Source organism: Pseudonaja textilis, chromosome 5 (genome assembly GCF_049901715.1).
Source record: "Pseudonaja textilis isolate UNSWEBS1 chromosome 5, rPseTex1.2, whole genome shotgun sequence".
NCBI classification, from domain to species: domain Eukaryota; kingdom Metazoa; phylum Chordata; class Lepidosauria; order Squamata; family Elapidae; genus Pseudonaja; species Pseudonaja textilis.
Window position 1 is genome coordinate 61353269 of NC_141994.1, and position 13826 is coordinate 61367094.

The 13826-nt window shown below is 37.8% G+C and overlaps 1 protein-coding gene across 7 annotated transcripts in view; it reads left to right on the top strand.

Moving 5' to 3' along the window:
• CACNA1C (calcium voltage-gated channel subunit alpha1 C) overlaps positions 1 to 13826 on the top strand; it is a 424790-nt gene that overhangs the window by 191941 nt on the left and 219023 nt on the right. The window lies entirely within an intron of this gene.

The window sequence follows — 13826 nt, forward strand, 5'->3', positions numbered from 1 at the left end:
AATATTTTGGTTAACTCGGATTTCGGTCAACCTTTATGAAACAAAATGTATTTTTATTAAATGAATATTAATTATCGATATGTGATGCTGCTTTCTTTGAAGCACATTGTAAATGACATGATATATCAGGACTGCTTGCTAAAGAAGATACCTATCTTTCTTTGGCTGCTGACATTTAAAGAAATATTTTGATTGGGGCAAGAAGCACATTTCTGTTAACAGAGGCTCTTTGAATATTCACCTTAGCACTATGGAAGACTTGGCATTTTATAGTCTGGACCAGAAAATAAGATATATTATGGTAAAGGCATAACCTAGGATATATATAAAAGTCTTGCATCATGTCATTTTTTATAATGAAAATAAAGGAAATAGGAGCAACTCAAGTCAGCCGAAGTAAGATAGAATGGCTTCACTTCTGCTATGGGACCTTATGTACTCTTACAGTCTTGAATTTCCATGTTCAAGACAGTAGAAAAATACCATGACATGATTATTTCCCTTCATTGTAGGGAATACTGGTCCAAGTCAAGTATTTTAGCCATTAAACTACCACAGACGTTACTTAAGAGATGATGAAGGAAAACCCATGATGAGTCAATTGTGATGAATCCCAAAGCGGGATGAGGATAGTAGAAAAGAAATCTTATTGCACCACCAATACTGCATCAATTATATACGGGTTTATTTTGTAGGAGATCCACTGTAAGCTCTGTTTGCAAAACATTTTCCTAAAAACATAGCTTGCTACAAACCAAGTCTCCCTCCACAAAGCAAGGCCATGCTGCCCTAGTGCAAATGAAAGCAAGGGATTTGCAAGGCCAATAACAAGAGTTCATTGGACATAAATCTACTTCCTCCATTCATATGAAGTAAATAACAAGGAAGCTAGCAGATCAGGATTGGTGAGGAAAACTAATTAGACTGGCAGAGCATTGTCTTGGAATTATCATATCACTTTATCGTTTGCCTATCTATCCTTCATTGCCGATAAGTAGCAATGTCACGTTGTTTGTTATTGGTAACACCTCAGGAAGCAGAGCACAGATAACAGATTTTCCATGGGCTGTTTGGCTCTAGTAAACAGTCCCTTTGCAGAGCATTTGCTGATGATGTGGCTATGACACATACTGAGGAAAGGAGGGAACATTGCTTAGGGGAAACCATATTGAGAAAGGCTTATAGAGTATAAAATAATTCCTGTTCCTAGATATCTAAACCAGGGAGTAGTCAGTATTATATCATCTTCAGTACACATATAAAAAGCATGGAAAGAGTAAGCAAGTAGTCAAGAATACTCCTAACTCTGCTCATTTTGAAAATGGTTAAGTAAAAAACCTTAGAGAAATCTGAGTGAGTCAAGTTGGATGAGATGGCGTATGTATGCCAATCAATAAGTTTCCAGTTGATACACTTCTTGGAACATAAAAGAGAAACTAAAGTGTTATTTAATTGTCTTTGATTTTTCCAAACACAGGTTGTGGAAATGCATTTAGGAATTCTCTGTAGAAAGCTTTATCTTTTTCTTAATCACTCAGAAAACTTGGAAGTACCAATAGGATTTATAAAATAAAGATGTTGTGCTTTTCACATTTCTTTCTTGCATTTCGAATGTAAAATGTCAGTGTATATCTCCCCACAGCCACACAAAAATGTCTCACAGAGCTAAGTAGTAAACCCAGGCAGATTGGCACGTAGACACCTATATTTCTAAAATATTTTCATTCCTCATGAGCAACATGATAGCTGTTTGAAAAACACACAACTGCATAAATCACAAGTGCAATCAGAAGTGAAAGAACAATAGCTCCCTTCCTGGTATTCTAATTAATGCAAGACAATCCTTATTAGTAAGGAGAGAGAAAATGTGTGTGTGTGTAGGCTTGACTCAGATTGCACTTATAAATAAGAGATATTGTCTTGTTAAGTATGAGCTGCACCAAGCTTTATGTGGAGTCTTTCATCAGAACTTACTGCTACAAGAAGCCCTCATATACAATTTTGGGATAGGGATCCTTCTGCTTGGATCATGTACCTCCATATTAATGATATTTCTTGAGAATGTAATGCCATAATCAAATATGTTCCCTACCTGTCTTGAAAAATTCAGTCAATTGCTTTGGCTGTTTCCAGTCATGGCATTCCCTTTTCTTCTCTTTTGGTAAAAAATTTGAGATAAAACATATAGCACCTCCCATATGTGATTTTGTGGGACTTGGTAAGTATAGCTAATTAACTATTGTTCCAGAGAAAAAGCTGCAAAGGACAAGTTTTCAGCATTTTTTTTAGTTGTGCAGCACATAGTTATTACCACCTTCCTGTCCTTCACAGTTGCCATGAGGTGTGGCTTTACTGCTCTCCTGCGGATTGCCAGGGATCTATTATTTGCTTTCTTTTGACATGAAAATAATTTGCAGCAAGGGAAAAACCAAGAAGGGCAAAGCTTAGCTAGCTGCCATGTTTAGTACTTCCCTATTGACTACCTGGTTGTTTCCTAGAGAAGAGAAAGTGAAGTTGGTCACAAGATGCTGTACATCAGGGGTGTCAAACTCATTGATGGCCGCATCAGGGTTCTTTTTTATCTCAGGCGGGACCCAGAGACATGGCCAATTTGACGTCACTCATTTTAGGGGTGGCCTGAGTGCTCTGCCATCGAAAAGGGGCTCCCAATCTCCACTTTTGGCTGGGACAACCTCCTGCAACCCTCTGCCAGCAGAAATGAAGCTCACCTCCCGAGCTCCGTTTTCACTGGCAGGGGGTTGCAGGGGGCCATCCCAGCCAAAAACGGAGATTGGGAACCCCTTTTCACTGGCAGAGGCACCATGGGCCGGTCCTTTGCTGTTTCCAGGGTGGCCCCACGGGCCAGATCTAAGCATCCCATGGGCCGAATGCAGCCCATAAGCCTTGAGTTTGACACCCCTGCTCTATATGAAAATGCTGCTTATAGCTGTAGGGTGAAGCTAATGATCAACTGGAAGAAGCTAGAGCAGGACTGTCAAACTCCCAGCCCGCGGGCTATATACGTCATGTTCTGGCCACGCCCGGTTTAACGAAATGGAAAAAAGTCCCAATATGTCACATGATGCCGCTGTGACAACGTGAGTTTGACACCCCTGAGCTAGAGAAACACAGCACTGTGATGAATCTCTCTCTTTCTCACTTTCTTCTATCACAGTTACAATAGAAGGAAAAGGAGAGTTATACATCAAACAAATTAATAAAGAATTCCACTGTCTTACCAATTCATGAAACTCTATGACAGCTGTGTACTTCCCTCTTTTGCTGTTAAAAGACCGAAGGTCACAAGAATTAAAGAGAACAAGAAACCATATATTATATTTGATTGGAGGTGGAGCTGCCATTAAAGATTCTTTGAAATAAGGTCATTGTTTTTTCTCACTTAGAAATTGAACTTACATTTGACCTGCACTGGTCTGTGTATGATCTATATAGTAAATTTCAGCTGTTTCTCTGTGCTTCATTTGCAAGAGAAATGATAGTTGTATGTGGGGCATTCTCCATTACAGCAACTCCAGTTTTAAAACACCTTCCCAAGACAAATGCTTTTCATGTCAACTACTCAGAATAGTGTGTTCCATAAGGCATTTTGCAGTCTTGTCAGTGGATTTCTTTAGAGCAGCTCTTCTTTAATGTTCTGTGAAACATTTCATTTTGCACTGAATAATATTCATATTATAAACTGTTTTGATATCTTGAACTTTCAAATTTAAAGGAAGACCCTCATTTAAACTTATTAAGTTGAACTGGATTCCTCTAATAAGTTAATGAAAATTTAATAAGTTGATTAGACCAGGGTTTTTCCCCAGGCCCTTAGGCCACAATGTGCATGGGTGTGATTTTTGCCTGACCTGTTGATAATGTGATTTGTAGGAGCCTTGACCCACTTTTTTTAAGGGTCAGCATCATGACATTTAATTGAAAACTGAATCACTTGAAATACATCTCCACAAAAAAAGCAGAGCTTAAGTTGATATACAGTATTAAGCCTTTGTTTATTCGGGGTTATTGAATAAATCACAACTGCTTGGGTTCCTAGAACTCTTAAACTAAACCCAAATATTATCTGTTTCTGATTTATTCTATAAAATGGGCATTTGGGGAGGTTTTATCTGAAGTAGTAAAGTAGTAAATAAAGTTAAATCTTACAATACACTAAAGCGAGAGGTAAGATATTAAAACACAAACCACCAACAACAAAAAAATCAGGCCTGATGTGTTTTCACCAAGCAAAATTCTGGATGATCTGAGAGAGCAAGCAGATTCACGACAGGAGGTTAAAACTATCATATTTGAACTGCCCAAATCCAGATGTATCCATTAAAAAAAGATTTATATATTTTGCATAAGTTTTTATTTTTGCTTGCCACTTAGAATTCCCCTGGGTAGATGTGTGGCTAAATAAATTTATTAAATAAATAAATGATGGAGTTTACTGTCCCATTCATAAATCCATTCCCCAATTGTAGCTCGTTTCCCTGATGAACTGATGTTTGCCCTCAGAAAGCAGCATCACAGAAAAAATTATTCCATCTGACTTGTCGGTGACACAACAGTTTCAGCCTCTGAATCCTACTGTGTTAATGGTTTGGGAAGATTAGCTTCACTCTTCAGAGCAGGCTATAAACAGAACTTACGATTCTTTTAAGAAGGCTCCCCTATGGAGTGGAGAGACTAAATGAAAAGCCAAAGTTCATAGATGATTTGAAGCAATCCAAGGTCAGAAGCATCTGTCTGCTAGACAGAAAATGTTGCTTCTTAAAAGGGTTAACTCTCACTTGAAGAAATCACAGAGGGCCTGCATATTTTCTTACAGTTTTGACTTCGTAGGCTGTTCATCTCTTTTTCTTAATTACCTTGTATCAGGGCACTGAGTTTTGCTACCAGATTTCAGAATACAGACAGACAGACACACACACACACACACACACTCATGCTACATACAATTAGTTTATTCATATTGTTGTAGTAATGCAAATCCCTGCCACGTCTTTTAATGCAGATTTACACCACAGTTGTCCGCCCTTCCTGCTTCTTATATATAACAAGGGTCATAAAGGGTATATGCAATTGTATTAAGAAGATACGAATGTAGTGATACTATTTAATATCTTTGTTGGGGCTTATTTGTCCTACTTAAATCAAATTGATTGTGGGGAATGTAGATACAGGTTTTTCAGGCAAAATAAGATATTCAGAAACCTAATATTGTACATGTTTTTTCCTTGCTTCAATACAGATTGAATATAGTCTATAAATCTGAAACATTTTTATGCCCTAGGCAGACAAAAAAATGCTGTAGATAGATTTCCCATATCGTCTCAATCTGCTTTCTCTCTTTTTTCATCCCCTGGCAACAGCATCACAAGGGGACAGCAGAGGGCTCTTCCCTGTCATTAAACAAAGAAAGATGCCTTAAGCAGCTGATTTGGAGTATTATAGAAAAGTGAGAAATATCCCAGAGCTGCTGAGAGTTGAGCAGCGTATAAATATAATAAGTCATTGTATTACTATTATAATATAATTATTCTTTCTTTATTCGCATCACAAGCACCTACAACTTGGAGACATACAACATTCAATACTGAGCAAATAAAAGGGATATAAAATAGATCATAGAAATAAGGCACATGTAAAAGTGTATAGAATAAATAGGATCAAAACTGAACAACATTCATCTAATATCAGGCCACATCAACAGCATTTTCTCTCACCAGCATAAGTTCTTCCTCCATATGTGTGGAAGTATACTGTAGTATATGTGAGATGGATTTTTTCATCTCCACAGTCACACAGAGTATAGAATATAATTATTGGTATGTTTTTATTGTCAAGGAGGGAGAAAAGATAGAATGTTGAGATGCAAATCAAAGAACAATAAATGTGGGACAAGATTGGCTAGAGATGGCTTTCACTTAAATTTTGTTAAATGGTATATGTGGCCATGCAGTTTTAAAAATATTTTTCTTAAGAGCTGAAGTCTTTTCATATTGATAAATCTTATGAGATTCTGTTATGTTCATGCAAGGACTCTCAAGGTTGAGTTTGGAAGTCTTATAAGATTTCAGCTAGTTTTGTTTTGGATGTGTTGTGTGGTGCTAAATCAGGGAAGTTAATAATGTCTGTTGCTGGTCTTGGAGATTCTGTACCTCGACTTTGGCTGATTGAATGGAGGAATAAAACAAATGTGTACTTAGTCACAAAAGCATCATATTCTTTGTTAAAACCGAGAATTTTGACCCTTAAAGGTGATGAATGCATAACTGTGTTCAATAAGAATATGGGCATTCTATAGAGCTACTGCTATTGGAAAGCCAAGTAGTCATTGCAGAGCATGTTTTAGTAGCCGGTGTCACTGTTTCTTTCCTGTTAGTTTATTCCAAGGAAACATGGGCACTTTTTTATCAGCCTGCTGTGACCCTGAAGGTTCTTTATTCTGGGAACGGATAACAGAGTAATAATTAGGCTTTTAAAAGTGATGTTCCAAGTCTGGATTTCACACTAATTCATCATTGTAGCCTCCACAGTCTTTTATTTTGAATAGAACCAAGGACATCAACAAAGCAGGCCTGCTTGTCAACAGACACCACATGCAGGTGTAGAGCTCTTCTAACTAAGTAAGGATTTAATTGGCTGTTTCATTTCATGTACACAAACTGTCCCTAATTCTTTTAGTTCTGGTATAGAAACAGTGTTAAGATGTAAGCACAAATCTTACCACATTTATTTCTTCACGAAGTAACTCCTACAAAATGAACACAACATACATTTTATGGCAATAGCAGAGTAACGTAATAAAACCTGTCAAAATGCAATTACACAGGTTGTACTTTTATATCAAATTAAGGTATGGTTAAGGTATGGTTTCTTTATTCATTTTTTATATAAACCACAGCAGGATAAGTGCTCACAGTCTACCAAGCTGGAAACATGTTTCTAGCTACAGTAGCTGGATTTATCTAATAATAGATAGTTATTCCTTACTGATCACATGTTCAGCAGTGTTTGAAGTTGTAACCGTGCTGAAGAAGTGGTACTTACAACAGGTTCTTGAGGTTCCAGCTGTTACAGTGTCCCAACAGTTGCAATTTGGGCATTTGTCAACCTGCTCACACTATAAACAATGGTTGCAGTATCTTATAATCAATCTTTCCCAAACTGGCCCTCCTGTGCACTGTGCTGAACTTTCTTTCCCTCACCTTCTGTGTACTCACAAACTCACACCCTCCTTCCCTTGACTGTCTCATCAAAGCACTTCCCTTCTCCAACCCACACTTGATCTGTGCTGAGCCTCCCAAAGTCACCCTACATCCCCCTGTGATATCCCCACACTCCTTACCTGGGACTCCTGCTGATACCTACTTAATGTCTCGTGCCTCTTGGGCTCCCTGGATTCTTATCAATAAATGATACTGTCACATGACAGCACACTTTACGATGGCATTGCTTGGCACAAGGATCCCCAAACTTGGGCAACTTTAAGACTATGCTGGCTGAAGAATTCTGGGAGTTGAAGTCCACATGTCTTAAATTTGCCAAGTTTGGAGACCTCTGACTTAGCACAACAATCTCAGCCCCAGTTACTGTCATAACCCGAGAACTACTGTATACAAAGCCAAAATGAACCAATCATGTTCTGCCTTAGTACAAATATTGCTACCTCAATGATAGAATAGTTAACTTGTGAAGTTTGCTACTTACAATTTCTCTGCAATCTCCATGTTTTTTCTCTATCCCCACCAAAAAAATTGGGAAACTGCCAAGATTAATGTCCCAAAGGTGCTTTTTCAAGAGGCAATTGGATTTTCTGGGTTTTTTTTCTTTTGAAGACATTTTGCTTCTCATCCAATAAGTTTCTTCAGATGTGACTGGATGGTGGAGAAGCTTCTTGGATGAGAAGTGAAATATTTTCAAAGGGAAAAAAAAAGAACAGAAAGTCTGGAAAAAGCACTTTTGGGACAACCAGGACCTGGATGACTGAGAATCTCCGTAGACATTTGCCAAGATGAATAAAGAGAGATCAGTTGCATATTTTATTATCTTCTCTAGGAATTTACACATTGCTGACCACCAGGATGCAATATATGACTTTTAGAAATATTTTGGAATTTGACTATGATATAAGCAATATTTGTCCATTGCTGCAAACAAAAGTTTAAGGGTTTTGCAGTCCAGCCATTTCTCACACTGAATTCCAAATTACTGGCTATAAATGTATGGTCCTTGGTAGAGCATACACCCAAATATCTCTAGGGTTGAGTCTTCTGCATGTTATTAATTCCCATTAGAGTGCCATTCTGTAAGTGCATTCATATAACTAAAGCTATAGGGAATAAGTGCGATGTTCAGATTGATGTGCTTAAGCTTGTGCTGTTGGGCTTTTAAACATCAAGCTAATTTTGCCTTACTTAGGGTAAGAATAGATTTTCTAAAATTTCTGTTAGAAGGTAATAACCCTGATTTTTTTTTTTATTTGGCTTGAAATTTAATTTCTGATTAATATAATTCTGCTGAACGTTAAAGATAAATCCTCAGGATGTACCAAATGTCATTCTTCAACATGACATTCTTTAAAATTAACTTTTGGAAGGGAGATTTTGAAACACTCGAAAGCTTAAAACTAAACAGAACAAGACCTTATTAATTGCAAGAGTCTATTTACATGTCAAGTAACTATGCTTTTTATAGAGGAAAAGGTGAATTTGAAAACATTATAAAACACAGCATAACCAGTGGTGGGATTCAAAAAAATTTACTACCAGTTCTGTGGGTGTGGCAAGGAAAGGATACTGTACAATCTCCAGTCAGAGGTGATATTGGCCGGTTTTCCAAACTACTCAAAATTTCCGCTACCAGTTCTCCAGAACTGGTCAAAACCTGCTGAATAACACCTCTCTGAGCGTAACATATTTCAGCTATCTTAGAATGCACCATATAAGTTTTGGATTAGCTTGCAGTAATCACACTGTCTTCAAAATACAAGATTGATAGGTCAGATATGGGGGGAAATGATTAGGAGAAGGAGGCCCTTTTAAAAATGTAACCAAAGAAAAAAGCCAAGAATATCCAACACCCATCTATGATTTTATAGATAATCATTTTATTCTGCATTGCATGTAGAACTATTTCTAAGATTTTTTTTTTTTTTATCCCAGACATCTGGGATGAGAAATCACCAGGCTTGTGAGGCCTAAATACAGTTTTTTAATGATAATTTCTGATATTTGATAAACAAGGCTTAATATAGGCAGCCCTTTATTTAGCAACTGTCTCATTTATCAACCATTCACAGTTACAGGAATGAAGAAAAAAGTAACTTTGCAAACAATCCTTGTGTTTATAACCTTTGTAAGAAAAGGAAAACTGAAATAACTTCATAAGCACAGCCAGTTTCCTTAGCAACCACTTCACTTCATGATCAAGTTGCTAAATGAGAACTACTTTCACATAAGTAAGCCATACACTGGGATTTTCAAGATTCAGAATCCAGATTTGTTTTTCTCAGAACTGAATCACTAAGCGTTTTTTTCATTTTGGAGGTACAATTTAGGGCTGAAGAAACGTCATTTTGTTGCTGCTGTTCAGATTATGAAGAGTCGGTCTCCTAACTGCAACTGATAGGAGCCATCATTCTTTCTTGTAGTCTCCATGTATGTAAGACCTCCTATTTCTAGTTTGCCTTTTTAATCTTTACCGGAATCAAGACTGAGACAAGAAGACTCTATGTGCTGGCTGCATTGCCAAGATGTTTCTTTTTGCAATGAGTGTCTGTCTGTGTGCATGAATTGTCTCTCCCAGTTCCCCTCTTCTGCCTCTGACTTTCTCATACCTGCCATTGTTAATATATGTGAGAGATTAAGCCTTGAGAAAAATCGGTATATCTCAAGTAAAATTCTAATGATTGAAGGAAACACCAGGGGCATCATTAGTCCCATTCATTAGACAGCAGAAGAAGCCATTTTAATGAAACTGAAGCTTTTCATTTAGATGTTTAGGCTGCCAAATTTCCTTTCCTCTCTTCTTCCCTTCTTTTCACCAGATGCTCTAGTATTGTCCAAATACTTCTTAAAGGGTAAAGATTCAAAATTGTTTAATCAAGTGCGAATCAACAGAATGCTTTCCCTTTCATGACAGAGTTATCAGGATAAAATATAGCAACCTTATTTTCCTCACCACAAAATGGCATTTTGTCGGCTTGCCACAACATTTTATATTATAAACATTAATATGCAGTAATCAACTACAATTGCAAGAAAAAATCCACAATAGTAATTAATTTAAAATGGGTAATTGGGTGCTGCCACTCTCTTCTCCAATAATATTAAATATTATAAGGACCGGCAACCTTATAAAAATGTTAAGATCTTTGGAAGAAGATGCACAAGCTTAGGCAATAAATCTAAGACTGAGAAACTGAAATGTCATTGGGAATTAACTGCCATATATATATATATATAAACAAATGTAATCAAATATAACCAGATATAACCAAATGATAGCTCTTGAGAAACATATATTCTCAGACTGTCATTGTCCAAGATAAAGGCCTACTGATGCAGATCAAACAAACCATTGCACTAGGAAATTTTTCATTCTCAAATCCATCAAGGGAGGACATACAGAACATATAGAACCAAGCCTATAGATCCAGCAGTGCTTCCAGATCTCTACCTGGAGACATTACATAGTCCCGTTTCTCCTTTAGTGAACACTTATCTCTCTGACTCACCTGCAGCTTAGGAGAGTTTTAGCGCTGTCTTTCTTTTAAGCCAGTAATGGTACAAGTTATTGCTGCTTATAACCCCAGAACTCCATTTCTGGCCTTAATTTGGTTGTTTGCTGCTCAAGTTTGAGAGGGCTTAAGGGAGAAAATAGACAACTCTTTAAAATTTCAAACAGTTTTCCTATAGCACAACAATAGACCTTTTCCATACTTGGGGAGTTTTAAAAGGGCAAAATTAGTGTCCAAAGTATAACTTTCACCCAACCTATAAAATAAAAAAATAAGTTTAATTCATATATGTTGGCCTCATCTACTCCAGTAATGCCATAGTTGGCAGCTTCCAAGCAGAGCTGCAAGATAAAGTATGCAAAAGGTTGGCTGTTTTTCCCAACATTTCTAGTTGGAAAAATTGATGTGTTGCACCCATTTGGCTACAAGGTTTCTTGACTGTCCAAGTGATTCCACTTTATTGATGAATTCATCTTTATTCCAAGAATTCCAAAACAAAATAGCCAGTTGCATATCTGAAGAGCAATGAATGGGATAAAGTTGGGCTAGAAGATTCTCCATGAATTCAACCTGTTGCTACATCTGATCTTGCAATCAAGTTAAATTCGTAACAAACCACCACACTCCATGATTCTGATTTCTTCCATCTGTTTTATATTTTTGTCATGTATAATCTGGATATCCTTGCAGACATTAATTTAGGAACTAAAGAATGGTTCCATTCTGTTTGACTACTCCAACACAATTCTTGACTATGAGCAGGCAGAATAACATAGATAGAGAAATGAGCAGAATTTTTAATTCATGAAGCTTACTGTGTAAGGCAAATATCACTAACGTGTAGAGTAACACAAAATGTGAGATTAAAAAGATAGTTGACATAGATGCTTCTTGAGGAAAGTATGGGATAAAAATAATAGTAATTAGGTGATTCATCTTCCTAAGCTGGTTGCTTTGGTAAGAAAATGACATCATATCTAGCACCAGAGTAGATGAGCCTTCATCCACAACATTGCCAAAATGCTTCTAAGCTGGGTACCTTCAACAAGTGTTAGGTGACTCCCTGTAGTCTATGCTGAAACTCTTCTAGGTAATCTTCATATTAGAGCTTATCAGCTAATTACAGATTTTCTAGAAAGTGTGGCTTTGACATGTATTGATGAAATCCTGCAGCTGATAGGCTGAGATTCTTATGCTGGAAATTTTTGGGCCAGTGCTGAAGACAAGGCTAAGAGCAGCCTTCTCTCACAGCACTGCCCCAAAGCAGTTTGAGGCAACATAAATTTCTTCATTAAAGGGAATTGCATTGCCTTTTCACTTCAGTGAAGAGAAACTTCCACACTGCAAATTTTCTGTGCTGTCACTGATGGCTGCCAGCCAACATGATAGCTATCTGGATATCAACCTTCCCAGGTAAGCCAGAGAAGAAAAAATGACTAGATGAACTAATTGTATTGTAAGGCTACATTAACAGAATCTTGCATTTCTAAGGCACAGATCTCCCACTGCCACTTTTAACTGCCCAATCAACTAGGGCAGGTTCTTCCTAAATTTCTTCCTCTGGCCCTTAAGCCAGTAGCCCCCAACCTTGCGGGCACCAGGGACTGGTTCTGTGGAGAGGGGTTTTTCTGTGGACTGGAGGGGGTGTGATTTCACATGCTGCCTGTATCCTGTGGGTAGGGCTTCTCTTATTTATGTGGACTGGCTTCTAGCCTGGTACCGGTCCACAGACTAGGGGTTGGGGACCCCCGCCTTAAGCCACTGGGGGGCTCCTCCTTCCTTATCTGACTGCATGTCCTCCTTTTATTCCTCAAGGTAATTCTCACATACCATTGCAACTGGATGGCTGCCACCACCCAGGAATCGACCAAGTTCGGGCAGATCTTCTAAAGGATAAAAAATGCCTTCATAGCAGTATCTTAAGATAGCAAGACCAAAAAAATCTACGAATCAAGTACAAACCGAAGTGGAGAGACAGCAGACATAATGGGGTGGAATCCAGATTTATAAGCACAGCATAACAAGATAAACCCAAGAGATCTGAGGCAGAAATGATTGCTCTGAGCATTTTGTCCAAGGGAGTAGAACCAATACCCATGCTGAGCCTTCACTCAACATATAGTGGAGGCATATACTCTTTAGAGTCTACCCTTCTTGGGCCAGGGTTTGGGCAAGCTTTCCCAACCTATGGGACTCAGTTCTCTGCTGTTGGATTTTTAACACCAACCTCTGTAAAGATCTGAGTGCCTGACCTTCTAAGTCTAAGAAGCTTAGAAGTGGGTGTAGACAAGTTCTCAAGGCTTGCTGGTTCTGCCTCAACCACAGTGGGCATTGGCTCTACCACTGTTGACATCATCTATTGTTAGATGCCCTTGGCTCCCTTTCTTCCTCCTGCTCCTCATCTGAAGACATATCCAGCAGGATCACAACAGCAAATCTCTTCTGCATAGTGAAACTAGTTTACTTTGCATAGATCTCCTGGTGCCCCACTTGGTGAGATGTTCCCTTCATTGCAGATGCCATTTTTGAGTTGTAATAGTTGTCTGTCTCCTAATAAGTGCACTTGTTTATGGAGTAATGATGCTTCAGGAGGAGAAGTAAGTATTGGAATTTGTTATACTTTATCAGGATGGTTCCAGTTTAATGGGCAAAGGGGAAATTAGGTATCTAAGAACTCTGTAAGGAATGCCCTGATGAAAACTGGACAGGAACTTCCTGATCTTATTTTTAATAAGTTTAATTATGACTTTTCTTATGGGATTTTAAGTAAACTCACTGTACTCTTAAAGCCAATTGAGTAATTTTCATTTTCATTTTGTGTGCCTCAGAAGGCCAATGATTAGTCTATAACATTTCAAATATGATACTTAGAAAAGCAATATATTCATAAATTATTCTAAAGTGAGGTAAAATACAATCCACTTAATTAGTAACAGATAAACATAACATTTTCCTTGAAGCACCCAAAATGTTCATACTTAGCTAATTAAGCTACCAGATAAATTATTATTCAAAATAGAGAGAGATTGAGGGGATGGGAGTGGAGCAAAAGAAGTGAATTGTTATATGCACAGAC